Raw genomic sequence first — 25959 nt, forward strand, 5'->3', positions numbered from 1 at the left:
CTCACTGAGGGTGAGATGAATCATGACGCAAACTATAGTAGCTCTACTAATTCTTTGCTGACTGCAAAGGCATCCCAGAGTGGCTTGCTTAGAAATAAAAGCCTAACTCTTAAATATTCTCATTTAGCTAAACAAATTCCACTTCATACATCTTAAGGGCTGTCAACACTTCTGAAATACCTTTGACACCTGCATTTGAGCACCTAAATTAGAAATGTCCATGAGTAACCATACTTGAGAATTGTGCTAAAATCATGGTGTCTCTACTGATGCTAAATTACATTGATAGGAGGACAATAAGTCATAGCTCTTCCTGATGCTTTACACTGAGGTATATTGTAACATATTCTAAAGGATATGAGAGGTCTTTGTCTTAAGGAAGCATCAAAGGTATTATGGAATTTTTTAAAAAAGATTTAGCTTGAATGCATGCAGCAAATAAGCAGATCTAGGTGATTCACTTACTTCCTCTCTGGTGTGTTCTAAGCACCTGGAAGTGAAAAACTTCCTTTGTTGGGATATTTTTCATGGAGGAGAACAAAGGAGTTCAGGCAACTTTATCTTGTCTCTCACTGCACTGCTCTGTGGGATTGACACCATCTTTCTGACAAACTCAGAAGGAGTTGACTTCAGTAAAGCCCAGATTTTATCCCAAAAGGACAAAGCTGAAAAACTTACACAGCTTTGAGCTGTGATTTCAAAATCCATAATATTAGCACTTGGAGTTTTCAGTTGGGGTCTAACTTTTGGGGTCAAATTAAACTACATATAATATATATTCTGCTAAAAACAAATTAAGAATAATCTGTCCAGTTGTATAATAATACTTCCCATATATTCCCTTTTTAAAACTGCAGTAAGGACAGTCAATACAGTTTCTCACAGAGTTAATCGTGCCTTGGGCATCATATGATCCAAAGACTGTGGATGGAATAAAGTTTTACTAAAGGTAAAGGCTTGTTTAAAGCATAACAGTGGCAGTAGAAGTTATCAGGGCATTGTCAATAAAGGAATAACTGGAATTCGAAACCAAAATAAAATTGAAATAAATTCAAATTCCTTCTTGAATAAGAAAGACTCTGGAAAATCACATAATCGTTGAATTATTTGGGTTGGAAGAAACCTTTGAGATCATCTAGTTCCAAGCCTCTGTCATGGGCAGAGATACCTTCACTAGACTGAGAACTCCATCCAATCTGGCCTTGACACCTTCAGGGCTGGAGACTTTTTAATAATGCCTGAAATCATTAACAATGTGTCAGAGTAAGGAAAACCATCTCCCTTGTTTTTGTTCTGGATGTGGCCTCTGGATGTTACTGAAAGCAGAACACTATGAAATTTTAAGAAGGTCCTTATGTCAGGGCTTGAAAGAGTACCCTGGAGACACTGGTTGTATTGCGTCATAGCTCTCCTTTGTGATATTTCTAAAAGAAACATCTGCAATGCCCCCCTGGCACTGCAGATTTAATGCCAACACAGTACAATTTAATCATGTGCTGTAGCAGGTGTTTAGCAGGCTGCTCAGGACATTAGCTGAGAATAAGACCAGAGCTGTTGTCTGGGGGAATGAACAAAGTGATGCGAGAAGCTGTTCCGTTGTTCCCAGCCATGGTATCAATTCCTTGGCACCCTCCAGAAATGCACATAGTGCTGCAAGAACATAATGAGGCGTTCTCTGCCGGAAGGACACATCTGGGAATCCCTGAAAAAATCTAAAAGTGTTTCTTTTGCCTTTGTAATGTCATGTCCTCTCACAGTGACCTAGAAAAAGTCCTCTAGGACACATGAGTCTCCACTATCATTGTTGCCTTACCTTTCCTTATTTTCATTTTTGGAAAGTAACCTATTATCTTGCACATAAAAATATTCCGGAAAAGTTTTATGAGAAATTAACCCTAATTATACTTTTCATTCTCTTTCAGGGAATAACCCAGAAGCTTGAAAGCCATTTCATTATATAGTTGTAAATGAGCCACTCTAGGCTGTAAAGAGGTCATGCATATATTATATCTATCTATCTATCTATCTATCTATCTATCTATCTATCTATCTATCTATCTATCTACCTACCTACCTACCTACCTACCTACCTACCTACCTATTCTTGAATTGCTTTTGTTTATTAAATATTCCTAATGTAATGAAAGGAAATGTATAATTTTTTTATTCATAGTGTGGATTTTTTAGGGAAAGGAGAATGCTACCAGAACATGGTACAGTATGTATATGCCAGAATACATCTATCATAGAAATCAGCACTAGCAAAGAATAATCCAAAAGTAATTCCATGTTTATAACTGAGACTGAGCATTTTTAATCCCTTCCTTTTATTAATTATCATCTATGAAAATAAGGCTAGAGATTTTGTTTCCTGTATTTTACAGTCTATATTTCACCTAGATGGAGCCATTTGTGTCTCAATAACTGCACACAGAGACAGCCAAACCCTTAATTTCTGTTTAGACCTTCCCTAATGGATGCATTTTCTGCTACAGATGCCTGGAAGACTCAATGAGATAACTACAATTAGGTGAACTGAGCCTTATTCACAGTTCTTTGCTGCTGAATATCTAATTTCTATGGCACAGGATGGGACATTTCTGTAATGCATCAGAAATGAAGTTGCTCCACTGAGAGGAGCAAAGAAGTTGTTTTTCTGATTAGCATAAAGTCATCTTATTAGAGATGAAATATGGGTTCAGAACATTGGTCTAAATTTGTCAGAACATGATTTTGAATTTGGGCTTATTTTAATAAGCCTATTTTGGGGGAAAATATTTTCTGAAATATAAATAAATCTGGGTACCTCAGGAATGTTTCATATTAAATAATCTCTCAAGAAAATCATGCAAGGAATGGAGAGCAGGTTTAAAATGTGAGCAGAACTGCTCTCTGAAGCTCTCTGAACATGCACCCAAGACAGAGGAATCTGATAGGAATCTTCACATGATGCTTACTGTAGTAATAGATCAGGGCCTGTTTTGCAGCACTGGGATGTTTCATTTCAGGAAAGTTTTCCCCCATTCCTTTAGACCCCATTCCTTTAGTCTCTATTCCTTTTAGACTGATTATGATTTTGTTATACCTGGACCTTGCATGATATCAAGATATGCTTTCTCCCTTAACAAATAACAAAGCAACTTTTTTTTTTTTTTTCTCATCCAGATGTTTTGAAGAACATCTTCTCACAATGGAGAATACACATTTTAAACTAAAGGATTGGTGATTTCTCTCACTTCTTTTTCTCACTTCTACCTAGGAATTGTTATTAAAGTGCATTGGCAGTGCTGTGAAGGACCAGCCTTTGTGTGACAGGTAACTGCAGCTGCTGTGTGATTTATAGATTTAGTAAGGATGACCTTAGCATTCCCAGAATTAGGATGAGACAGATTGCTGCATCTGTATGATGTTGCATTAAAGTTGTTACCAACAGAATCTTAAACTTGGTATAATTTCTATAGATGTGTAGCTGCTTACTGAAGGCAAGTAAGTCATTATCATGCAAAAACATTTTTTTAGAGAATATTTGCTTCTGAACACAATATGGAGTACAGAACCTTTGGATGAGCTCCAAGTTGTCAGTAGTAGAGTTGAGTGAATGTTTCAGATCAAGCGATGTGACTAATTAATTTTTATTTCTGCTTAAAAAGTGTCTTCAGAAACATCTGTATATCTTGAGACTGATTTGTCTCAAATCAGCTTGTGGAAGAGGAAAAAAACACAGAACAAAAAAAATCCTTAAGTGTGTAGTAGCTTGATCTAGAGAAATCTCTTTGAGAATACACATTACTCCACTCCTGGAGACTAGTGCAAAGAATAATTTTTTTAATTGAAGAAAACAAAAACTAGATGTTTCATCTAAACAGGAAGCTGCTCTGGGGAGAATTGGTGTTGTTTATAAGGGTTTCTGTCTTTACTTGTCAAGAGATGTCAGGTTAAAATCTGTGTAGGAAGGTGATGTGAGCACTCCTGATGAAAAATTGCATTTTTTGATTTCTTTTGGAGGTTTTGTTTTCTCTGTCTGCAGTGATTGGGTGGTTACCACTCTGAAGGAGATCTTTGAGACTGGTGAAAGAGACCTGCACTGAGGGAACTGTAAGTATTTGGATCCTTTGATCTTTGGTCATTGGCACTTGGTTTAGTGTGACCATGGTGGTCCTGGGCTAATGGTTGAACCCAATGTCCTTAGAGGCCTTTTCCAACCTAAACTATTCTATCGTTCTATCCATAAAATACCAGATCATGAAGACAAAATCAAAGAGTTTTGCAAAGGATGCTTTGAGATGGTTGAATGAGTTTGGCTGCAGCTCATCTGGGAATCCAGAGATGTTCAGATGAACATCTCAAACTTCAGATCATATTTGTTGATGTAATCTACTTAGATCTGGGATGTTTTTCACCATTCCTCACTAGCTGTGGTGAGGACAGAACTAGTCCCCATACAGATAAAACACCCCCTGCACTCAGCATTTTCCTGTCACTGGATTGCTGGAAAAAGGCATAATAAATGACCTTGGGGAAGGGGGGTAATGCAGCCAGTGCGATTTACCAGCAAGCCCCCTGAAAATTTGCTGTCTCTGGGTGCTTTTCTGATCTACTTTTCCCTTTCTCCTCTGACTCCTTGTCAGTTCAGAATGCAAATTGGCTGAAGGAGGGCTTAGCTCTGTGTATGCAAGATTCCTCCTGAAATTGATATTCTGGCTTCCCACAAGGCCTCCAAGTGTCTGCACCCCAGCAGTAATACAGGCATAAAGTCAGCTAAGCTATCTCCATACTACTGTCCATGGATTTCTGCCAGAAGATTTGTGGCTCATTATTCAATGCCTCATGTACTGTCTCAAAAATAGAAGGAATGTTTTGGGTTATAGGAGTGATCTATAGTGGTTTGGGAAATCCCTTTTCCTTAAGAGCCCAAGGAAAAAACAACTTGGAAACACAAAATGATTTTGTTTTAATGGTAGAAGCACTGCTGTCCATATTCTGAAGGAAGAACTAATCTCTTACTAAGCTTTTTTTTCTCCTCATCAATTCATGTTTAGTTAACAATGTTTAAACTGCATCATTATAATCCTTTCCTCTAATAAATGCTTCAGCCTTTCAACTAAAGCAAGGTGGTTTATGTGTGTGTACACTGTGGAGCCAATCTGCAGTGCCTCGTGGCAGTGTTTGCAGAGGATGTAGTAGGAGTTTAGTGCCATCTCTGGGGAGCTGGACTGCTATTATTTACAGTCATGTGAGCATAAGTCCCTGCATATCATTTCTGAAATGTCACCCTGATGCAGTACATAGCAAAGGGTGAAATTCTGTGCATGTTTGTGCCACCAGATTTTGGCATGAATTTGGAATTTGAAGAGCAGAAACTGGTCCCACTAAATAATATGAACCTTGTGGAATCATGCCAGCTGCTTCCTGCTAATGTGACCTTTTCTTCCATGTTTCTCTTTCCCTGTCTGGCTGATGGATAGGATGATTTTAAGAGACTTTAGTACATGATAGGGCTGCCACGTTTGGATCCACATCCAATTATTTCCAAAGGTCAGAGGCACTTGCACTGGGCATTCTTGTTTGCATTCCTTCTCTAAATTTCTAGGAATACTGGTGACAAAAATAACGCAGAGCATAATTCTACTGAATAGATGAACCCTTGGCTAGATATCACTGCTATCTTTCTTATTATAACATATATTTTAAAAGAAACCAATTTATTCCTTACCTGCCTGCTCATATGTCTTTTTGTACCTTCATATTCCAGCATTGAGCTTCCCTGGAGACAGAACTGAATAAGAGATGGATGGATGGATTCAGTGTGGCAGTTCCTGTGTTAATATTGGTCTTAACTTCAGGAGTTGGTAAACAATAAATAAATGAATGAAAAACAAAAACACGCTGGGGTTTTTATTTTTTGACATGGCAGAAGAATGAAAAACAGAACTGAGACCGCTTAGGTCTCCTACCTTGTTCTATCTGTCCTGAGATAGAAAGAAACCCATTTAAACTTTTTGAGATCAATATCCATGAAAAACGTATGACTAAATAAATCAAAAGGAGAAAATCATTGACTAAAGTCATATTCTGGCTATCTGTACATTAAAATGTGAGTTTGCATTTTGTCAGCCACTATCTCTTTGATCCCCATATGCTTCAAATTTAAAGATGCTGTAGCTTCTCTGAATTATTTTTACATTTATCTTTCTGTGGATCCAGATCTTTGCTTTTGGTTAGAAGAAACAAAATTCATGAGGACTACAGTCTTTTAGATTCTGTGCAAGCTGTAAAGTTTCCCTGAAACCACTTTCATTAATTTTGCAGAAGTTGCAGCCTTAAGGCTTTAAAAAGTGCTAAGCAATCAGCAGTCACTCATTTGGGAGCCTAATTATGGAGTTAGGAAACGAATATGTCTTGGTCTATCACTTGCCTTGCATAATATGTGTTCTGGGACTTAACCCCACACCTGCTTGTACAGATGTGTAAATACCTGAGACTGCTGGGTACCAACAGAAAAATCTCTTTCCAAGTATGCCACTGAGTGACATGGGAGAACATCTGCATCTTCACCCCATGAAGAGGAGTCTCCTGGTGGCTGAAACTGGTATTTTATGATTTCAGATGTCATCTGATGTATTTGAAGTGTCTCTGAGTAGCAAAATAATGACATCTATGATATGACTTGATATACATTCTCACATATATTATGCAGGAAAAGGGTAAACATCATCCTTTCAGATGTGGAGTAAACAGAATTAAGCAAAGATGTGCTATTTTCTGAACTCTTTCTTTTTTAGGAATATTTCTAACCTCTATGCCAAACCAACTCATCTCAATTTTAACAATAATTCATTTTTTTTCCTCCCATGTTTTATTGACAATAGCAATAGACATTGGCTTAAAGCAGAATTACTTGGAATGGACTGGCATGGTTTTTCTGATAGAGGGTTTGGAAGAGGACCTGAGCTCACCTAGGTGGACCAGGCAAGCCATGACCTTGAACTCATTTGATCCTCCCTTTTGTCATCCCTAAACTGAATCCCTGCTCCCTCAATTCTTCTTTCCCCCGTCTTCACAGCCTGAGGTGATGCTTGCTGCATAGTTTGAGAATTTGAGGCTTTTGGAGAAATGTGAACCTTTTTTCTTGTATGAGATGACACTGGTGGGTAAGCACTGGCCAAGGGCCAAGCTCCCATCCAGCTGCTGTCTCCCTCCCCCTTCTCAAGAGATCATATGGAAGTAATGAGATGGAAAATTTTTCAGTTTAGATCAAAATCACTTTCAAATTGCCACCATGGGCAAAACAGATTTGACTTGGAAAAGGTAGCTCAATCTATTATCAGTTATAATAGACCCAGATAATCAGAAACAAAGACAAAAACTAAACATCTCCCTCCCACCCCTGTTCCCACTTCTTTCCCAGTTCCTCTCTCCTGAGGGTGCAGGGATGGGGTGGTTGGTCCCTCACAGCAGAGTGGGCTGCCCTGTGCCCTTGGTTACAGTCCTTCAGGGACAGCTGCTCCCAGTGCGGGTCTCTCCTCTGTCTCCATCTTCTGTGGCTCCAAGGGTTTGCTGCCTTCAGCCTCCTCCTTTCACACTGGACTGTAACTGCTCCTCTCCAGGACAGTCAGTGAGGTACATGAAGGAGCTCTACTTCCATATTCCTTTTAGAAACTGAGTTCCTCTTTGCATTCATGCCCCATAACCCCTTCAAGTGTGAAAAACCCCACAAATGCCTCCTGCCAGTCTCTCTTCCTACGCCTATTTATTCCCAACCCTTTTCTCTCCATGGGACTGAAAAGTCAGATGTGAATGCTGAATTTCCCAAAAATGGTGCAATGCTTTCTGAATGACTCAAGCAGAGGCTTTGTCTGAGGTTGCTGGATACATGTGCATTGGAATTATTGCTAAAATTTGTAAAGCACAAAGACCAAGTGTTTGAGTTTAGGTAAACCCCTTTACAGTTGTGGAGCAAGTGGAATTGGTCCCCAGTCTATATGGTCAGAAGCTGGGAATAAAAACACAGCAATAAAATCTCCAGGTGGGGTTAAAAGGGTAGGAATCATGAATGCCAGAGTGGACAGGCCAATAACACAAGGAACTTGATGGAACAGAGACATGGGAAGAGAAACAATTAATTATATGGAGGAAAATGTGAAATCTGGTCTGGGTGCTTTGAGGGAAAACTCATCCCAAATATTCACTTGATAACAGAAAGGAAAAGCCTGAGAAAAATCTAAGCTGAGTCTAAAAAGTCTACAAAACCTCCACAAGCAAGGAGATTTTCCTGGTACTCCCAACCTTGCTAATCTGGGTATTTGAGAGGGAATGTGTTTGTCTGGGGGGTGATGAGGAAGGAGGGGGTAATGGAGAACGCCTCTGCCTCCAGCATCTTCAAATACTGTGTGCACACACTCATCTTCCACTCAGTGCAATTTCACTTAGATTGTTGTCCCACGACACAGGAGTTGTGTTTCCCCTGAAGAGACTCTCCCACGTGACTCTCTGCTAAATTTTCCATATTGTAAGGGTCAAAGAACAATTATAAAGACGTATCAAGAGAAGCACTGACTTAGAGAAACAGCAAGGAAATGATGTGATTCTTCTGGCAATGAAATTGTGAAGAATGGCTCAAAGAGGAAGATGAAAAATAGATACCAAAACAGGAAATGTAAGCTTTGAAAAAGAAGAGAGAATTGCTGTTTTTAGAAGAAAACAGTCTATAGAACAGATTCTTCTCTGAACATAACTGGTACTTGCAAGTAGAGCTGGTCAGAAGATAAGGAAGCTTAACTTTTTGAAAAACAAAAATCTTGCAAAGAATTGATCTGAAATTTTATTCAGGGTCAGATCCACCATTCCTCTTCCCTGCTGCTTTATATCTGGGACTTCCAGGCCTCCAGGCACCAAGGAAGACAACTTCACCTCAGTCAGAATCACATCGCATAGCTGGTTTTTCTCCTGATATGTGATATGAATTAACATCCTTACTAGAAATTGTCAGTTTACATCATTAATTACTAATGATTAAATTACCCTAGGCCTAGTTAGCTATCTAAACATCCAACCCCTTTTGGAATTATGTTTATGAACTGTCTGATTAGGGAAGCATAGGAAAATGCATCCTTTTGTGATGATATGGAAAACTAAATGTTTGTGAAAAACACAGCTTTTCACTTTGTAGAAATGAAACAAAATGTCCGTGTCGAAGACAGGTTGCTTTTATTTTTGTTTGAGAGAGCATGATGAAATAAAGCCCAAACAAATCAAAACATCAACAGGGCTAGAATATTTGGGGGAGGAAGTGGGAAATGAAAGGCTATTTTTTTACTAACAAGCAATGTGAATGAAAAATTTTCATACTGTTTGAACTCTTCAAAACAAGTTCTATTTATAATTGGGGAGAGGCAAAGAAGATGCATTTAAATGTGGATGCTGGAAGTGTTCTTATTTCTGCAGTTTGTGAAGGCTCTGCCTGATTTCTCCAAAATGAAACATTAGGCAAGCAGGTAGGGTCTAATTCTTTACTAGCATAACATATTAGCAACACTGAAGCCACTGGACCTATGGCAATTTATGCCAGTGGAGATTTGACTCACAATACTCCAACGCTCCTAACCTTTGGTGAGGAAGGAAGTGCATCCTTTAGCAAGTTTATTTTATTACTTTTATTCTTTTCTCTCAGGATATGCAGTCACTTTAATGGCAAAGAAAATCATAGACACATATTCGTATGGCTGGATTAAGCATTTTTCTGGCATTAAATACAAGATGCTAAGTTACAGGATTTGAACCTGCTGTGGTTTATATTGTTTTTCCTTGAGGGTAATTTCACAGCTCCATACATGTAACGGGAAGTAGATGTAGATGAATGGTATTTGACTGCAGAAAAATGTGAAATTGAGCTTTCAACTAAATTGTTATTTTAAATTAGATTTCAGTGATGCTTTCCACAGAATACTCTGGGTACTTCACATTGTTTTGGATTTCAAACTTCAAAATTAATTCCATTCCCTAATAGATGATACTGTATCCACAGTGTGCAAGTATCAAAACTGTGTTATCATGGTACCAAAGACACACTAGCACAGTTTGTATGGCCTTATTTTGTGGTGTGACATCATCTGATAATTCTGATCTCTGTTAGCAAGAGCTATGTCAGGTGCTAATGTCCTGTATTGCATTTTTAATCAATCATTCACTCCACAGAACAGCTTTTACTGACAAATAATTAATTTCTTTATCAGATTAGTCACTAATCTATCTGACAACATTTGGACCAGAATCATATTTTGAAGTAACTAAGCACAGCTAAAACTGCTTCCAACTTGTTTTTGACTTAACCTTTCCCCTAGTCTAGTCTGCCTTCTCTAGATATATGATTTTTGAAACACCCACAGCTGCAACTGAAGTGAGTAGATGAAATTCTGGCTTCCAGCTGCCAAGCTCTTACTGACCTCAGTCACAAAAGACCTACTGGCAGTCGTTCAGCACCTTTGAAAATCAGTGATTTAACAACTGGGCAAAGGTCAGACCAGAAATCAATGCCAAAAAAAGGACTAGACCTCTGCAGGGTCTAACTCCCAGTGTGGCCCTGGAAGCATAAGGTACTTTCTTGCCATGGAACATGTCACACACTTTTCTGTCATTTCTAAGCCTTTTTCTCCTAGTTCACGTTGGACTGGGGAAGAAACCTGACAATATCCTGATTAAGCTGCAAACATGCATCGGCTCCTTTACCCTGCAGTACAAGGGAATTTAAACATTCTGAGAAGAAAAAATGTCTCCAGGCATGAGGCAGAAAAAAAGACTAAGTTTTCAGAAACTCCAGCTGTAAAAGAAAAGTGAAAAACACAAGCTCTTCAGAGTATGAAAGGTTCAAGAGGGTAAGAGAACCAATGTCTTGAGATTTAAAGAAGGGCTGTGTTGGCTTAATAGTAACTTACCCCAGCTTTTTTCCTACTTTGAGAATGGGGAGCATTACCTACAAAAGGAAAGAAAGGAGAAGTCTGGCTTCTTTGAAGACTGTTAAGTGTGCTTACCTACTGGGGAAAGAGGGAAAAGGAAGAGCCAGTTCATGAGAGTTGGCGGTGCATCCAAAAGTGAACTGCTGTTGGCTCTGGGAGGCCAGCAGGATTTTCTTGATCTAGTTTAACAAGTAATTTTGGTAATGCAAAGGTTATATCCTTTTTTTTTTTTTTTTTTTTTTTTTTTTTGACAAATATGAGGCTGCAAAGACGTTCCTTTGGTTTTATGGGGAAGGTTGTTGAGAACAGATCTTTGGTTAGTAGGATGTTGGAATCTTTGGTTAGTAGGATGAAAAAGGTGGAAAGCTGTAGAGAAAGCATGCCTGATCCCGATCCCATTCCTATCAGCATAAACACTGATTTAGTTCAGAATAACACTGGCATGAACAGATTCTCTCTCAATATTTTTCACTACCTTCTGCCCACTTGTGTTTGTGTTCTCCTCTCCTTGGTGAGCACCCTAACAAAAGTGCAGTTCATACCTGCATTTGTGCACTCGATGTCCAAAGCCATCTTGGAGCAATGTGGTACCTTATAGGATATTTTCCCTCTGAGGAACTCTTGGGTAATGAGATTCCCCACTACCTTCCATGCCTAAAGTATACAGGAAGGGTATAGCAGGTTGGTATTCAAGGTGCTCCAACATAAGAACTACTGGAAGGCTTGCAGGAAGCTTTAATTTACTCTGTCATGCATCTTTCATCACTTCAAACTCTACAGTAGTGAAATATGATAAAAAGTGAGCTCCTAACAGCTAAGGTCCTATAAACCTTATCCTTTGAACACAAGTCCTTTCACATAAACCATGCTCTGCAGCCCCCACTTGTACTATGGGGTTCCTCCTGTGGACATCTGAGGCACATGTGGAATCAGAAAAATGGGACTGTGGTTAGGACTTGCACTTCCAGCACTATACAAGGATGAACTCACCCAGAGAGCTATCAAGATGCTTTCACCATTTCCATGACTCTGAAGACTGGTGGTACCTTAGCAAAAATAGAAAATAATGAATTCTGTAAGGTCTACTTATAAATTTGTAACTACTGAAACAGGAACCAGGTCTTGCTCTCTCCTGACAAGCTGGATATGTGCAAGTTACCTGTGCTTTGAGTCTATATTTAGTCATGATTTAATTCGCACATGGTGAGAAGGAATTTCTGGCATTTGCTCTGCAGGCTGGCAGACTGTCAAGTAACTCTAGAATTCATTGAGACTAGAAGAGGCTCTGGGCTGACCTGTCACAAGTAAATGATTCTGTTTTCCTCAATCAGTCCACCAGAGCTGGTACCTTGAATATGCTTCATCTAATTTTCTTGCATGCTGGAATCTGACAAATATAATAACGGTATTTTTCACTCATTTGCAATAGTGCATTTCTTTGAATGGCATTAAAATGCTTCTCAAATGCCAAACTTCTTAGTGAAAATATTCACATATCAGTTTTAGTAATGTAACTAAATATTTAGTTGTAGCTGTCTATCTCCCAGGGGTTTTGTGAAGCTTGTTTAATTGAGGTTTGAACTGTCATTATTTGTGAGATGAGATTATCTATCATTCATGAGCTTTCAACTGAATACCAGTTCATTTGGAAGGGAGAATGTTGGCAAATCCTGAAAGTTTTGTGATTTCCAGCACACGTAATTATTCCTCCAAATATTCACTCTATATAGTTTGTTATTTATTACTAGCTGTTCATTATCCTATCTAAAAAACAGTCATCCAGTCAGGTACCAGAATTAACAGTATGTGACTTCTATGACCATTCACATATACAGGAACTTGCACAATCAAAGCAAACAGAGCATGAATAATGTACAGACAAAATTTGTTTACATGAGCTATTCCATGAGTATTTATGAACTAGAAACACATTTGTAGAAATTAGGTTCAGAGAGCAAGGAGAAAAGCAGAGCCAAAATTGCTAGAATTCAATTTCTACCCAGAGTTTATGCTGGTGTTAGAGATAGGTAAACTCTAAGTTCAGGTGAGTCACACAGAGTTGTGCAGCAAACTGGTGGGACCAGAAGGGAAATGGCAACCTGGGGCCAACCCTGCATGGCAATGCTTTCCCTGCCTCCCATCAGGCTGCTGTGCTGTGACCCCTGCTAGGCTGAATTGCAGATCTGCAGCCATCTCCAACCTGACATTAGATTCACCTACATTCCACACCAGCAGTTTCCTCTGCGTTTCCCATCACAGCATGGGAGATGCTCCTCGTGCACCAAAGGCAGGGTGACTGTGGGAGAAATCCATGCTGTGGACTGCAGGAACTTCAAATCTGTCTCAGGAGCAAGAAAGCCTTGTGTCTCAAACACTGACTGTGGTTCAAGCTAGCAGAGGTCCATGCTGTTGTAAAATACCCACTAATTCGTCCAACATGTCTGCCATAATTTCCCAGAGCAGCCAAATGGATGGATGTGAAAGTGGAGCTTTCCTCAATGCCTTTGTTTTTAGCACGTTTGTCAGGTTTAACACCAGATGGCAACTAAATACTGTTAAGCAGCTTCCTCACTCCCCTCCACCTACTGTGAGACTGGGAAGAAAACTGGAAAAAAAAAAAAAAAAACAAACCTCATGGGTTGCGATAAGAACAGTTTAATAATCAAAATAAAGGAATGAGAAGAAGATGAAGGAGAAAGAGAAGGAGAAGATGAAGAAGGAAGAAGAAGAGGAAGAAGAAGAAGAAGAAGAAGAGAAAGAAGAAGAAGAAAGAGAATGGAATAAATCCAAGACAAAAAAGTGATGCACAGTAAAAATCGTTCGCCACTCACTGACCACTGCCCAGCCTGTCCACCAGCATCAACTGTCCTCTCATGACCAGTTTATATACTGGGCATGCCATTCTGTGCTGTGGAATATTCCTTTGTCCTGTTCAGGTCACCTCTCCTGGCCTTGCTCTCTTGGGGATTCTTGTGCACCTGCTCCCCAGCAGCACGTGAGACACTGCAAAGTCCTTGATTTAGAGAAAGAACTACTGAGCAACAACCAAAACATCAGTTTGTTATCAAGGTTATTCTAATATTAAATCCAAAACACAGCACTGTACCAGATGCTAACAGTAATATTAACTCAAGCTCAGTGAAATGAGAAAGTTGACTTTACTTTTTTTGAAACATATACAGAAGTATAGCTTTTGCACTTACAGATTTCCTATGCATTTTTACATAGTCAGAGGATCACAGGGGGATAAGACTGCTCTGTATTATTTCCTTGTAGAAAAGGCATCTTCCTACCCACAAAATCGAGCAGAGACTTAGATTAAAGGCAGACAAGAGCTTGAGAGCATAAGCAGTGAATTTAAATCCCCTTTTGTCTTTCATCTGGCAATAAAATCCTGCCTCGTGTTTAAAAACGCAAATGTTGCATATTAAAAAGCAAAGACTGTATGTGTTACACCAACCAGCTGCATAAATCCTAGTGGCCTTGGAAAATTAATGTTTTGTTTTAAGCAAAGCTGAAGTTACTCATGTTATTTCACTCTATCAATAGCGAGTACATTAACATTATCTAGTGTCTGCAAGCACACTATTAATTTACCTTGTACTGTCCCAATAGAGGGAAAAGAATTGTTCGAGGCAATGAGGCGTATCCACTTCCACTCCTTGGGACTCCTTACCTCCAAATAATCAATATTAATGTGGTGAAGGGAGGGAAGAGAGGAAAAAGATTCTCTGACTGATTTATTAGCTAAAGCCACATCACAGTGGAATGATAGTCTGAAGATTCTTCACTAGACTGAACAGACACTAAATGGTTTATCAAGGGTGGAGTCACTGTCACAGTGTCCATGTGAAGTCAGGATTAATATGACATTTCCTAGCCAGGAGGCTGACAGATATAACTTTCCATTTCCAAAATGATACATTATTGATTGCAGAAAAATATCCAGTATGTTCTTGAAAATACTTGCTCACTCCAGCTCACCTTTTTTTTTTTTTTTCCCATTAAGGGAAATGTTTTCTTACAGAAAAGCAGGATGTTTTCTCTGATGAGAACTTCTTTTTTGCCTACAGGTCAGAAGAACAGCACAACACACAGTTCTTACCAATATGATGGCAACTCCTTGGCAAAGTACAATTGGCAGGAAGTAAAAAAAAAAAATATTGAGGGGGTAGGAGAGGGGCAATTTTTAAATAACATGACCTGAATATTTCTTTTTAAATGTTGGGAAAAGTAATTGGTGTAGAATGACCTTTTGTCCTTTTGACCTTCAGCAAGGAAAAAGTTACTTTTAAAATTGCATTATGGCAGCAAATGCTGTAATTTATACATAGGCTGAAGTCAGAGAGGGATGGCAAGCACACTGAGGCAATACTGAAACATTTGGTTCTGGCTGTCCACAATAACACATGCTTACACTTGAAGATATAGATAACAGTCACAAAAAAAGCTCAGCTAGGGGAAAAAAAAATGACTCAGTGTCAGAAAAAACAGTTTATTTTCTCCACGTTGATACCAAGAGTAGAATACAGGTCTAAGTACTTAACTCCCTACTGTAAGATATAAAACCTGGGTGATTAACTTGCTTTCTTTACTAATCATTATATCAAATTAAGATTAAAGAATGCCTAAACTCATGCCTATACACATACATTTATTATATGAGAAAGCAACACTGGGTGCTCATCAAACCTGCAGCTGGGGCTTTATAAAGAAGCATGTCCCAAAGACAGACCAGGCAAGATGTCCATATTATCCCTTAAGTCCTGTGGGGGAGAGGCTACTTGGAGTTTAGAGGAAAAGTAACTGGGTGGACACTTTCAGGCTGGAATTATAATATAAAGAAACTTGTAGAATGATGACACAAATTATGGAAATTGGGGTGATAATCCAGGCTATGCAGTGGTGACAATGGGGAAGGATGAGGTGCTGTTGACCTTTTCTCTGTGCTCTGCTTTCCTTGGTGCTGGAGAGAATTCCACCTTTGAGACAGCTGACATTTTTTGGGATGGTTTGTTGCAGTGACCTACAGTGAAATGTGTATTACAGAATCATAGAAATATTTAGGTTGGAAGGAACCTTAAACATTATCTTGTTCCAACAACCCTGCAGGGACACCTTTCACTAGACCAGGTTGCTCCCAGCACCATCCAGCCTGGCCTTGAAAAATCCCAGGGATGGGGCATCCACAGCTTCTCTGGACAAATTGTGCCAGTGTCTCACCTCCCTGACAGTAAAGAATTTCTTCTTAATATCCAATCTAAAACTGGTTTCTTTCAGTTAAACTGGAACTTCCTCCTTGTCCTATATCACCTTGGTTTAAGTATCTGCAGTATGGACTTTTACATAACTTATCAAATTTTTCAAATGTGTGTTTTGGGATCAGAGGAGCTGAACCCAAGGCTCAGTTCATTACACCACCTGTAGCCAAACACAATTTGTTAAGGTTTATTCTTTACTTCTTTTCACAAGCTGAAGTGAGGACACTGTCCACTGCAAAGTGTGTGCTGTGCTTTCTGTGTGTTGTTTAACACAACATGAATCTGCCTCTAAATGTACGGCAGGTTTATGCAGCCAAAATGTGAGGTTTTAAAAAAAGTGAATCAAGGGGCTGTAACTAAGAGTAATGGGATGATATTAAGTGAGACAAGTGGTACAGTGAGTGTCAAGAAATGCTCCTGGGCAGTGCAGGCACTTGGACTGTGGAGGAGGCTCTTGGGGGATGGACACTACATAATGTGCACTTAACGATATCTAAAAGGCACAACACTGCACTGACTGCTGCCCAGACTAAATGATATTGCAGGGGTTTACTGCCCTTTATTCTAGGTACTAGGCTCTAAATCATTGTTTAAAACCTATATAACCTAATTCTTCTCTGGGGTAACTTATCTGAAGTTCTCAAGGGTGAAAATGAGCCCTCACAAGTAGGAGAGAGTACTGCAACACCCGGAGGCAGCACTAAGAAACAACTTAGATTTTTGTAACGGATAAATTCAGTTTAGTTTGAGACAGGAAATAATTCCATTTCTCCCTAGTTTCATGGAAATTACACCCTAGAAAACTCCCCCGAAGGATATCCAGTTGCAAATACTCTGTAAACAGAAAAAAAAAATATCATTCACTGTGGTCTTATATCAAACTTTCTCTCCTGAGTCTAAGGATAAAGAAAAGAGGAAAGGCAAAAACCTCAATGAATATATCTAAACTAAATACCTATTAAAAAGATGTGATTTTAGTATGTTTTTTTGGAGAAGAATATCTGTTTGCAACAGCTGCTGGAAACAGGTTTTTATTTCTTCTTTATATATTACTATCACTTCTAATTTATTCAGTCCTTAGAAAAATTAATTATATTTTCAAATCCTCTTTTCTTGATCCGCCTTTCACTTATACAGAGGAGAACACATCATTGATCGGCAGAGATTGTCTGAGATTGATGGGTGCACCCAGTCTGTTTTAGAACTCACATCTTCAGAAGTTACCAAGAGAATGATCCTGAGATTTTCTCAGTTGGTCAGAGCAGATGCTCCTAACACCAAGGTTTGTAGATTTAATCCTCATATGGGCTGTTCATTTTAGAGCTGGGCTTGAAGATCCTTGTAGATCCCTTCCTCCTCAGAATATCCCGTGATCTGGAGTGGAGGAGAAGGGTCAGTGCTGCTTGGAAACAAACAGGAAAAAGCATATGAGTTAGTTAAATAGAGATGATTCACTATAGAGTTAGAATGTTTTCTCCCAAAATACCAATATTCTGGTTTTTAATCCTGCTTTCTGGGGAGTTCTGAAGAAGACATAAGCCAATATATAATTTTGTTTTCATATTCCTGATTAGAAATACAAAATCAAGACAAGAAGAGCAACTTACTCATTACTTTTCCATCCTGAGAGGAGGTTGTGAAATCCTTAGTGGAAATCACATGAGTTTTCCAGGGACATTTTGTATCTTTGGAGCACTCAGGGATTCCAGAGATGCTCCTTAAAAGATGTGTGATATTTGATGAAGTGCACTGAGATGACGTGTGAAGATAACTACAGACACTGATTCCTCAGCTCTGCAAAAGTCAATAGCAACAGGATCAAGTTCTATCTCACTAGCAACAATTTCTCATCAGTGCAGTTCTGTAAATCTTAGTTGGCCAGTATTGATAATAATCTTATTTTACCTTTGCATGAACACTAATTTGAGACGTACTAGGATGTATTTATCACAAACACGGAAGACAGGACATAAAAAGAATGGTTTGGTTGCCCTGCTTGAAGGAAACATCCAAGCAGTGCCTTCTGGTTAAGATGGTGTGCATGGTTTGGCCCTAGCTAAGAACCACCCTGCACTCCTCTCCTGAACATGAATTGCAGCATCTCCCTACAGAGCTGCTGCTGTGTCTGCATCTCCAGCTCTACAATTTAACTTTGCTCTTCCACCTTCTGCTCTTGGAAATTTTACCATTGCTTTTTCTCTAGAAGAGCTGTTACTAAATAAATACCTTGACCTCAGCGAAGCAGAGAAAAGGAGAGATTTCTTCAGCAGGAGAACAAGAAAGGAAGATCCCGTAATCTTCCCACTTCCTTCCTGCATTTGCAAGGCCAAAGGAGAAGTTGAAGAAAGTAACCCCCTGCCCTTAGTGCAGCAGCCACTGTCTCATTAGCCCAAGCATGTTCCATCCCTCTTCTTTAAGTACAGATCTGCACTTTCATCCTCCTTGCTGTTTCTTACCTCCTATTCACATTTATTATTGATATCACCTATCAATAATGCTTTCTGCTGCTTCAAGAGTTTGGCCTGTCTGCCAGATCCCAACTTTCAAGTGCTCTTTGCTTCACCTCATTATATTTTTAATGATCTACACATTTTCTCTCTCTTTTCCATCTTGTGCCTGTCCCCTTCCTTGCAAAGTGAGAGAGAAAGGTGTTGGCTGAGTAAGGGCAGAGGGAACAATGTTGGTGCTTTAAACAGTTGCTCCCACACTGCCCCTCAGCTTACCAACCAGTTTAGCAGCCTCTGCAAAGGTAGAAAATGTACTTGTTTAAAACCTTATTCAAGCATGGATGCTTGCTCAAAACCACCACACAAGAGAGTAAAACCTACTTATTTCCTGCAATTTTGCTGCAAATAGCTGTACTTGATCTTTGAAAAGACAGTTCTCTTCATCAGGTTTCCCAGCTTTATGAATTGAAATCTTTAGCCTATTTTATCTTCTATTTGTTTTCAAAATCAGCTCATTTTATAATGGCTAAGGTACATCCTGTTACTCATAAGACACAGCAACATTAGAGCAGTTATACCTGAGAACAGGATTACAGCATTCAGCCAGACGGACTCAGTGCCAAACAGAGACAGGATTAGTAAATTAGTCTAATATTCAATTTGACAGCCTTGTATAACTGAGGTACCTGATCACAAAGGATTTGTCAATGATATCAGAGTAACACCAGCATACATATTTTGAGTCCACAGAGGAAGTTTCTTTGCCCTTTAACTTTTAACAGCTCTGTCTTGACTCCAGTCTAATACAGTATTCTGTCTCTTGCTGCCATTTCCGCTGTCTGCTGCTTTGTGAGTCTGTTCAGCTCAAAAGACACGTGTTATGTCTCCTGAAACCAAATCAACCAATTATGTCATTTCCCATTATTATAGTTATTTAATTGAAAAAGAATAGCAACAGAAGAAATGTTACAGGCAGGCAAGATCCAACTTTCTTTTTGAGAGGAGTGAGGCTGCCATACTGCTTCTGCGTACATCAGCTTGCTCAGAGTCTTGGTGTGATGGTCAAACCTTCCAAGCTTTGACAGAGGTGAGGCCCATGGAAGGTAAAAGTATTGCAGTCAGATGTAGTCACTGGTCCTCCAACTCTACAAACCACATTGTGACTTCTTCCACAAATGTGATTTCCAGGGTATTTATAGAAGGGTCAAATTGTGATTTTAAGCGGGTGTAAGAATTAATTACATGGGGAAAAAGTCAGAAGGAGCAGGAGGGTGTTATGAAGACACTGTAAGTATCGGAACAGAGGAGAGAGAGTCAAGTGCTCTTATGCTGTGTGAAAGTCATGTGCACATAAAACAATTAAGCAGACATGTCCTGGTTAGAAACAGTGCACTTTGCTGGCAGGGTATCAGCAACATCTGCATCTTTCCATTGCACATCAAGGAGCTGTTTCAGTCACAATCAGAGATGTGCAGGATGCTCAGGAACAGCTGAGCTCTCTGTGGGATCCATCTTGTTGGTATCCTGTCAGCACAGTCTGTACCCGGGTCTGGAAAGGAAACTGGTGAATGCTGCACACCATTCAGTGGTTGCTGTACTGCAAAAGGATGGTTCTGCATGCTGTCTACACCCTGGCCTACCACCAGGAGCATTTCTAGGATTCAAGAAGGTCAAGGTGTCTGTTTTGCCATGGTGGAATTGCAGCAGAGATGCTCCCTTGTTAACCTCCAATGAAGAGGCAGATAATTTACAGTCGGGTCTTGGTATCAGAATTCCATGGCTTCAGGACTCAGAATTTTCCTGATCTCTTACTTGAACGGGTAAGGCACAGCATGAGTGTGACTAGAACTGCTGCCTCTGGGTGTATTATAGAATTTATAGATATGGGAACACAACATACAAGGATTTTTGTCTTATCAGATTGATGTCCTCTATGCTCATACCTTTGGAAGAGCTGTGATAATTGAGATAATCCTCATCCCTAAAAGCAGCTTTTTAAGCTGTGATTATTTTGGCAGCACAGCTCAAGTTTTATCACTCACAGAATGCAGAGGAAGAAAAGGAATAAAAACACATATTCTTTTTTGTTCAGCTTTAACCCAAATAAGCCCAGGCCACTGAAAAGAAGAAGAAACACCTCCCGGTATTCATGTCTCCTCTGATTACTGTCCAGGCATTCACACTTGCTAGAAAATACCTCTCTAATTATTTTATCATCTCACATACTCTGAATATTCTTACAAAAGGAATAAGGGATTTCTGAAATGCACAATCTTTTGCTCTGCATAACCAATGGTCTGTAATTGTGAACATCTATGTCCAGAGCAAGAGCAGAACATGGGAACTTCAAAACCAAATCTAGGACTCTAGTAAGTTTTCAGAACAAAAAGTTTTTCCTTAGCCTTCTTTTAGATATAACATAATAACTCAGCTTCATATTCCTATATTGACTCACCTTCCTAACAAAAATATATATGGTATCTAAGGCTTGCTACTTTCTTTGAATTTCCTATTTGCTATTTTAAAATATTTTCTGTCTGTATTTACTGCTTTTGAGACGTATTCTCTGCCTGACAATGTGTGGGAATTCTGAGGGTGTGAGTCAAGGCTGCAAATTTACTGAGGCACACTTATGTCAGATCTTCCTGACTCCAGCCTCAAACTTCTCCCATCATCATTAAGTTTATGTTTATGTCACCTTCAATTCTGCCTACTCTGTGAGTACCATTGAAGCACAGTGGATTTCCCAAATATCAATGTGGCACACAAAGGTTAAGGATTAAAGTGACAAATTTAGGCACTAAAATAACCAGATATATTAGACGACTCACAACTCTAATGTCAATACCAGTGCACATTGAATTCAAGATCCAAAACCAGGATTCAAAAAATCAATTTTTTTATTTTACAACACACCAAGTGAGGGTGTGTTGTAAATCATACCTTTTTTCTTGTAGCTCCTGACCTGGGGAGTACAGAACTCCTTGAGAAACTGTAAGTCAAACTGCAAGTTGTCTGTCATGCAGCTTGTCCCATTCTTGGTATTCCACTTTAGAGGATGCAAACCCTGGCCATGGAAGTAGGACTGATGGTCCTTTAAGACTCTTTCCAATCCAAACACTTCTACTATTCTTATCTCTGCTGTGGTGGAGAGTGTGAAATCTTGCTGGAGCACAGAGGTTGCTTCTTTAGGTACTTTCCAGGGCTTCTTGATAAAGGAGTTTTATATGTAGAAGCAATTTCAGGCACACAATGGGACAAGATAATTGGTAACAGAGTCTGGATAAATAATGTGTAATAAATCAGGATAAATTTTCCCTGATCAAACAGATTTTTTTTCCGTGTTGAAATAGCAGTGTCTGCGACCATGGGTGGGATGGGGTTTAAATCATTTACATCAGCTTTAGGAAAACTTGCAGCACAGTTTCTTTAGTATCCTCACAGTCATAATGAGAATATATGCACTGGAGGGGTGCACTGTTTGGTGAGTATTAAATTTACCAGATTGTCAAGCTCAAAAGTGTAGCTGTGATTCTGGATTCCATTATCAACAAGGAATGGCTTAAGTAATTAGGTTTCTTTAACCTTGAAAAGAGAAGGACTATTTGCTATGTTCAACTACCTGAAGGGTAGCTATAAGAAAGACAAAGTTAGGCATTTCTCAAAGATGCAGAGGAAGGAAAAAGAGGAAATAGTCACAGTTGCCACAAGAGAGATTTCAGTTAAATGCAGGGAATGAATATTCATGCAGACCCATTCTTCACAGGTTAACCACAGAGACTCTGATCTCTCCATCCCTGAGGACTGCCACAGCTCAGCTGGACAAGGACCTGATCTAACAGACAGCTGGAGGTAACTTTAAAGCTAGTCTTGCTATGACAGGGGTGGTGTCTAGATGGCCTCCAGAAATCCCTCCACTCTATATTCATCTGTGGTTGTAAATATTTTGTAAATCAATAATGTAACCCAAAGAGTCCTCCTGCTCCAAAATGAAAGGTCCCAAAGCTTCTGCTCAGCTAAAAGAGGGAGACAGAAAGCTGAGACCTATGGGATCTGCTGAGGTACATTCAAGAGTCCTGAGGGAATTGGCTGAAGCTTTTGCCCTAGGGAATTGTCTAATGTTATTGCCAAGCCATTTTTCATGATGTTTAAAAAGTCATGGCACTCAGGTGAAGACCCTGGTGGCTGAAAAAAGGAAAGGATTTCACCTATTTTTAAAAGGTGTAGAAAGGAGGTCCCTGGGAATCACCACCCTGTCAGACTCCCTTCCATGCCTGGGGAGATCATGGAGCAGACTCTCCTAGAAACCATCTAAGGTATACAGAGAACAGGGAGGTGATTTGGGACAGCCAGCATGGCTTCACCAAGGGAAAGTCCTACCTGACCAACTAAGGGGCCTTCTATGATGTAGTGACCACATCAGTGGACAAGGGAAGGGCTACAGATGTCATTTACCTGGACTTCTATAAAGGCTTTCACATACTCCTACAAAATCCTTCTTTCTAAGTCAGAGAGAACGATTTGAAGGGTAGACTTTGGTGAATGAGGAATTGATTGGGTGGTTGCATCCAGAGGGTGGTAGTCAATGTCAAAGTGTCTGGATGGACACAAATTATGTCACTCAAGGGTCTGTACTGGGACCAGGAGTAATTGATTTCTTCCTCAATATCACGGACAGTAGAGTCAAGTGCACCTCTAGAAAATTTGCAAATGAAACCAAGCTGAGTGGGGAGCTTGTTGCATCTGAAGGACGGGATGCTACCCAGAGGGACCTGGACAAGTTTGAGAAGTGGGTCTGTGGGAATCTTATGTGATTTAACAAAGCTAGGTACAAGGTCCTAGTATAGATACAAGGTGGGGGATGAATAGATCGAGGAGAGCATTGAGAAGAAGGAGTTGGGGCTACTGTAGATGAAAAGCTAGACATGACATTTTCAAAGGACACTCACAGCCCAGAGTGTCAACTAATCCTGGGCTGCATCCAAAGGAGTGTGGGCAGCAGGTGAGGGATGGGATTCTTCACCTCACTTCACTCTGGTGAGACCCCACCTGCAGTGTCCATCCAGCTCTGCAGCCCCCAGTGCAGACAAGATGTGGGACCTGTTGGAGTGAGTCCAGAACAGGGACACAGAATTATCAGAGAGCTGGAACACCTCTGCTGTGAAGAGAAGGATCCAGGGAGACCTCACTGCAGTCTTTCAATACTTGAATTAGGCTTCTAAGAAGGATGGGGACAGACTTATTAGAAGAGACTATTGTGACAGGACAAATGGTATTGTTTTTAAACTAAGAGATGCTAGATTCAGACTAGATATAATGAATAAATCATTTACAATTAGGGTGGTAAAACACTAGACCAGGTTGCCTGGAAATATAGTTGCCCCATCCATGGCAACAAAGTCAGGTTGTACTGAGCCTGATCTAGTTGAAAATGTCCCTGCTTATTGCAGGGGATTTGACTTGATCACCTTTAAAGGTCTCCTCCCACCCAAATTCTTCTATGATTCTTTGAGAGACCTCGAATGAAATGGAGACTCAGCAGGTCACACAATATGGTTTCCCTGGAATTGGCACTGCAAGAGTTACTACTTTTCTCAGAGGAATTTGAAAGAAGGCACACAAGGGCCAGAAATATTACTTCTTTCAAGTGGGTCCTCATCTCTGCCTTCTCCTCATCTCTGCCCTTATCTTAAAGCACTAGTCAGCTAAGTGAGAAAGACTGTTGATATATAAACCTAAGGAGCCGGAAAAGGAGTTTAATGTACCCTGGTCATTCTCACTGGGTGTTCTCACCTGCTGTTAGTGGGCTCCCTCCCACTCATTTGCTCTTCTTACATGTGCTTTTTTGAGACTTGCACCTGTAGCTCTGCCCATGTGTGTGCCAGAAAGTGCAACTTGGAAAAAACTGCATTTTATGAGGATCTTAGTTTCTGGAATATGCTAAGTATTCCTGATATTTCTTCAGTATTGTAATCTGAGAGAAGGCATAATTTCTGAATCCTGGACAAGCATAACATTAATTAGCTGCCAGCTCACTCAGCTCTTGCAAGATATTTTGTATGAGATTTCAAAATATTTTTTAGGCCTGGACCACCTTGTCCATTCTCTTCCTGATATAGTACCAACATATTCCTTTATCCAGAGAGCTTTGTTTCTCCATATTGAGCTGCAGTGAAAATAAACACTCTGTAGCTGGTTGATAAGATACAAGGTGAGGTTCTGCACTGAGTCACTCTGGCTTGAGATAACCAGCAAGCAAATAAGAGAAATCAGAATCACTGTCATATTGTGACACTTAATCTCTGTGTGCACTTATAAGAAAAGTCTAAATCAGTATAACCGGTATTTTAATTTCTCCTATTGTCCTTTTGTTTTATATGAGATTTTTCTTCCCTTGTTTCTGTCTAGTGGTCAGGTTTATTGTAGTTTATTTTCCCCCCATCACCATATCTTATCATGCCACTATTCAGCTCAGCACATGAATTATTAATACTGGTTTTATGTTAAACATCCCTACCTTGCACATAATTTGACCTTACTTACTGAAGATGTATCTGGCAAACCCTTCAGAACACATTGCCCTCACTGTGTCTGTGAAAAATGTTTGTTCCTTGTGTTTGGCTTACTTAACCAAGATTCAAAACACTTTGAACAGTCATGTGACCATTTTTATTAGCCCTTTTTTCATTGCAGAGTAAGAAATAAAAAAATAAAACACTAACCTTTCTGAAACCTAATTACCTTTTTGGTTGCTAGTAATTGTCCCTGTATTTTCATACTGGCATCTATCCTTGAATACCATGGGAAAGATAAAAAATTAAAACTTGCCTTCCAGTACACTTAAAAAATTACTTGACCATCAAGAAATAGTCAGTGTAGCTTTCAAATATGGTTTAGGAAGGAGCTGTAGCTTGCATTTACCTCAGGATAATTGGAAAAGGTCTCAGTTTGTCATATTGGTTCTGTACTCAGCAAAATGTTTTCTTATACCTCTCCCAACATAGTAAAATTTTAATCCTGTACTGAGCTCAGCAGGAACCATTTTAAATACCAGTCATAATGTCCACCATCTTTCCCTTAGGGAGTGTAGTTTCATTTCCATGTGGAACTGAAATGTAATTCCAAAGTCTTTATAGAAAAGGTGTATGTTTACCAATGGTCTGGTTCACTTCCAGCGAAAGTAACAGATGCCAGACATTTTGAAAGGCAAATGTTTGCTAACAATAATACATTACAGAATAAATAGTTATCAAGCAGCATAAAATATTAATCAAGTTAACAATTAGCATTGTGGTTACT

General features: G+C 39.5%; 1 long non-coding RNA gene across 2 annotated transcripts in view; it reads right to left on the reverse strand.

The window, feature by feature from the left end:
- Positions 1 to 15427: 15427 nt before the first annotated feature.
- The window catches only part of LOC110476981 (uncharacterized), a 37826-nt gene continuing 27294 nt past the window's right edge, over positions 15428 to 25959 (reverse strand). The window contains exons 3-4 of one of the 2 annotated variants that reach the window (XR_014953118.1): positions 17821 to 18007; positions 15428 to 17587 (exon numbers count right to left, since the gene is read on the reverse strand). This is a non-coding gene — a long non-coding RNA (uncharacterized LOC110476981). Of the gene's footprint in view, positions 17616 to 17820; positions 18008 to 25959 lie in introns of both variants that reach the window. The other variant, XR_014953117.1, reaches the window with a different exon arrangement.

Source organism: Lonchura striata, chromosome 2 (assembly GCF_050655825.1).
Source record: "Lonchura striata isolate lonStrDom1 chromosome 2, ASM5065582v1, whole genome shotgun sequence".
In the NCBI taxonomy this organism is placed as follows: domain Eukaryota; kingdom Metazoa; phylum Chordata; class Aves; order Passeriformes; family Estrildidae; genus Lonchura; species Lonchura striata.